Here is a 5,062-nt window from a genome sequence, read left to right on the forward strand (position 1 = left end):
TTAAAATACATTAATACCAATGTAGAATGTGGTTAGAAATTTTAAAACAACACTAAAATTATAGGCTTCAGTATATAAAGTATTTACCAAAAACTCAATATTTTCGAAGGGGTTAACACATGGATTTTGAGAAAATTTCAAAAAATTTGACAATATTGTTTTAATGCATAGTTGCATCCTGCACTAACATATGATGATGTTCAAAGAGGTTTGGAGCCTTTGTTGTCTCCGTTTTTCAAGAAAGTAGTTATTTTATAGTAGTTATTCATCGATTTAGGAGTATTATGAAGTTTTACTTAATTAATGATAAACAAATTATAACGATTCCCTATACCATGAAAAAGAGCTTAAAATACATTAATACCATGTAGAATGTGGTTAGAAATTTTAAAAAAACACTAAAGATTATAGGCTTCAGTATATAAAGAATTTACCAAAAACTCAATATTTTCGAAGGGGTTAACACATGGATTTTGAGAAAATTTCAAAAAATATGACAATATTGTTTTAATGCATAGTTGCATCCTTCACTAACATATGATGATGTTCAAAGAGGTTTGGAGCCTTTGTTGTCTCCGTTTTTCAAGAAAGTAGTTATTTCATCGATTTAGGGAGTATTATGAAGTTTTACTAAATTAATTGATAAACAAATTATAACGATTCTCATATACCATGAAAAAAGCTTAAAATACATTAATACCAATGTATAATGTGGTTAGAAATTTAAAATAACACTAAAGATTATAGGCTTCAGTATATAAAGTATTTACCAAAAACTCAATATTTTCGAAGGGGTTAACACATGGATTTTGAGAAAATTTCAAAAAATTTGACAATATTATTTTAATGCATAGTTGCATCCTGCACTAACATATGATGATGTTCAAAGAGGTTTGGAGCCTTTGTTGTCTCCGTTTTTCAAGAAAAGTTATTTTATAGTAGTTATTTCATCGATTTAGGAGTATTATGAAGTTTTACTAATTAATTGATAAAAAATTATAACGATTCCCATATACCATGAAAAAGAGCGTAAAATACATTAATACAATGTAGAATGTGGTTAGAAATTTTAAAACAACACTAAAATTATAGGCTTCAGTATATAAAGAATTTACCAAAAACTCATATTTTCGAAGGGGTTAACACATGGATTTTGAGAAAATTTCAAAAAATATGACAATATTGTTTTAATGCATAGTTGCATCCTTCACTAACATATGATGATGTTCAAAGAGGTTTGGAGCCTTTGTTGTCTCCGTTTTTCAAGAAAGTAGTTATTTCATCGATTTAGGGAGTATTATGAAGTTTTACTAAATTAATTGATAAACAAATTATAATGATTCCCATATACCATGAAAAATACTTAAAATACATTAATACCAATGTAGAATGTGGTTAGAAATTTTAAAACAACACTAAAGATTATAGGCTTCAGTATATAAAGAATTTACCAAAAACTCAATATTTTCGAAGGGGGTTAACACATGGATTTTGAGAAAATTTCAAAAAATATGACAATATTGTTTTAATGCATAGTTGCATCCTTCACTAACATATGATGATGTTCAAAGAGGTTTGGAGCCTTTGTTGTCTCCGTTTTTCAAGAAAGTAGTTATTTCATCGATTTAGGGAGTATTATGAAGTTTTACTAAATTAATTGATAAACAAATTATAACGATTCCCATATACCATGAAAAAGCTTAAAATACATTAATACCAATGTAGAATGTGGTTAGAAGTTTAAAACAACACTAAAGATTATAGGCTTCAGTATATAAAGTATTTACCAAAAACTCAATATTTTCGAAGGGGTTAACACATGGATTTTGAGAAAATTTCAAAAAATTTGACAATATTGTTTTAATGCATAGTTGCATCCTGCACTAACATATGATGATGTTCAAAGAGGTTGGAGCCTTTGTTGTCTCCGTTTTTCAAGAAAGTAGTTATTTTATAGTAGTATTTCATCGATTTAGGAGTATTATGAAGTTTTACTAATTAATTGATAAAAAAATTATAACGATTCCCATATACCATGAAAAAGAGCTTAAAATACATTAATACAATGTAGAATGTGGTTAGAAATTTTAAAACAACACTAAAATTATAGGCTTCAGTATATAAAGATTTACCAAAAACTCAATATTTTCGAAGGGTTAACACATGGATTTTGAGAAAATTTCAAAAATATGACAATATTGTTTTAATGCATAGTTGCATCCTTCACTAACATATGATGATGTTCAAAGAGGTTTGGAGCCTTTGTTGTCTCCGTTTTTCAAGAAAGTAGTTATTTCATCGATTTAGGGAGTATTATGAAGTTTTACTAAATTAATTGATAAACAAATTATAACGATTCCCATATACCATGAAAATACTTAAAATACATTAATACCAATGTAGAATGTGGTTAGAAATTTTAAAACAACACTAAAGATTATAGGCTTCAGTATATAAAGTATTTACCAAAAACTCAATATTTTAAAGGGGTAACACATGATTTTGAGAAAAATTCAAAAAATTTGACAATATTGTTTTAATGCATAGTTGCATCCTGCACTAACATATGATGATGTTCAAAGAGGTTTGGAGCCTTTGTTGTCTCCGTTTTTCAAGAAAGTAGTTATTTTATAGTAGTTATTTCATCGATTTAGGAGTATTATGAAGTTTTACTAATTAATTGATAAAAAAATTATAACGATTCCCATATACCATGAAAAAGAGCTTAAAATACATTAATACAATGTAGAATGTGGTTAGAAATTTTAAAACAACACTAAAGATTATAGGCTTCAGTATATAAAGAATTTACCAAAAACTCAATATTTTCGAAGGGGTTAACACATGGATTTTGAGAAAATTTCAAAAAATATGACAATATTGTTTTAATGCATAGTTGCATCCTCACTAACATATGATGATGTTCAAAGAGGTTGGAGCCTTTGTTGTCTCCGTTTTTCAAGAAAGTAGTTATTTCATCGATTTAGGGAGTATTATGAAGTTTTACTAAATTAATTGATAAACAAATTATAACGATTCCCATATACCATGAAAAAAAGCTTAAAATACATTAATACCAATGTAGAATGTGGTTAGAAATTTTAAAACAACACTAAAGATTATAGGCTTCAGTATATAAATATTTACCAAAAACTCAATATTTCGAGGGGGTTAACACATGGATTTTGAGAAAATTTCAAAAAATTGACAATATTGTTTTAATGCATAGTTGCATCCTGCACTAACATATGATGATGTTCAAAGAGGTTTGGAGCCTTTGTTGTCTCCGTTTTTCAAGAAAGTAGTTATTTATAGTAGTATTTTCGATTTAGGAGTATTATGAAGTTTTACTAAATTAATTGATAAAAAATTATAACGATTCCCATATACCATGAAAAAGAGCTTAAAATACATTAATACAATGTAGAATGTGGTTAGAAATTTTAAAACAACACTAAAATTATAGGCTTCAGTATATAAAGAATTTACCAAAAACTCAATATTTTCGAAGGGGTTAACACATGGATTTTGAGAAAATTTCAAAAAATATGACAATATTGTTTTAATGCATAGTTGCATCCTTCACTAACATATGATGATGTTCAAAGAGGTTTGGAGCCTTTGTTGTCTCCGTTTTTCAAGAAAGTAGTTATTTCATCGATTTAGGGGTATTATGAAGTTTTACTAAATTAATTGATAAACAAATATAACGATTCCCATATACCATGAAAAATACTTAAAATACATTAATACCAATGTAGAATGTGGTTAGAAATTTAAAACAACACTAAAGATTATAGGCTTCAGTATATAAAGTATTTACCAAAAACTCAATATTTTCGAAGGGTTAACACATGGATTTTGAGAAAATTTCAAAAAATTTGACAATATTGTTTAATGCATAGTTGCATCCTGCACTAACATATGATGATGTTCAAAGAGGTTTGGAGCCTTTGTTGTCTCCGTTTTTCAAGAAAGTAGTTATTTATAGTATTATTTCATCGATTTAGGGAGTATTATGAAGTTTTACTAAATTAATTGATAAACAAATTATAACGATTTCCATATACCATGAAAAATAGCTTAAAATACATTAATACAATGTAGAATGTGGTTAGAAATTTTAAAACAACACTAAAGATTATAGGCTTCAGTATATAAAGTATTTACCAAAAACTCAATATTTTCGAAGGGGTTAACACATGGATTTTGAGAAAATTTCAAAAAATTTGACAATATTGTTTTAATGCATAGTTGCATCCTTGCACTAACATATGATGATGTTCAAAGAGGTTTGGAGCCTTTGTTGTCTCCGTTTTTCAAGAAAGTAGTTATTTCATCGATTTAGGGAGTATTATGAAGTTTTACTAAATTAATTGATAAACAAATTATAACGATTCCCATATACCATGAAAAATACTTAAAATACATTAATACCAATGTAGAATGTGGTTAGAATTTTAAAACAACACTAAAGATTATAGGCTTCAGTATATAAAGTATTTACCAAAAACTCAATATTTTCGAAGGGGTTAACACATGGATTTTGATAAAATTTCAAAAAAATTGACAATATTATTTTTAATGCATAGTTGCATCCTGCACTAACATATGATGATGTTCAAAGAGGTTTGGAGCCTTTGTTGTCTCCGTTTTCAAGAAAGTAGTATTTTATAGTATTATTTCATCGATTTAGGAGTATTATGAAGTTTTACTAATTAATTGATAAACAAATTATAACGATTCCCATATACCATGAAAAAGAGCTTAAAATACATTAATACAATGTAGAATGTGGTTAGAAATTTTAAAACAACACTAAAGATTATAGGCTTCAGTATATAAAGTATTTACCAAAACTCAATATTTTCGAAGGGGTTAACACATGGATTTTGAGAAAATTTCAAAAAATTTGACAATATGTTTTAATGCATAGTTGCATCCTTCACTAACATATGATGATGTTCAAAGAGGTTTGGAGCCTTTGTCTCCGTTTTCAAGAAAGTAGTTATTTCATCGATTTAGGGAGTATATGAAATTTTACTAAATAATTGATAAACAA

The sequence above is a fragment of the Brassica napus genome, chromosome A1, assembly GCF_020379485.1.
Source record: "Brassica napus cultivar Da-Ae chromosome A1, Da-Ae, whole genome shotgun sequence".
NCBI lineage: Eukaryota > Viridiplantae > Streptophyta > Magnoliopsida > Brassicales > Brassicaceae > Brassica > Brassica napus.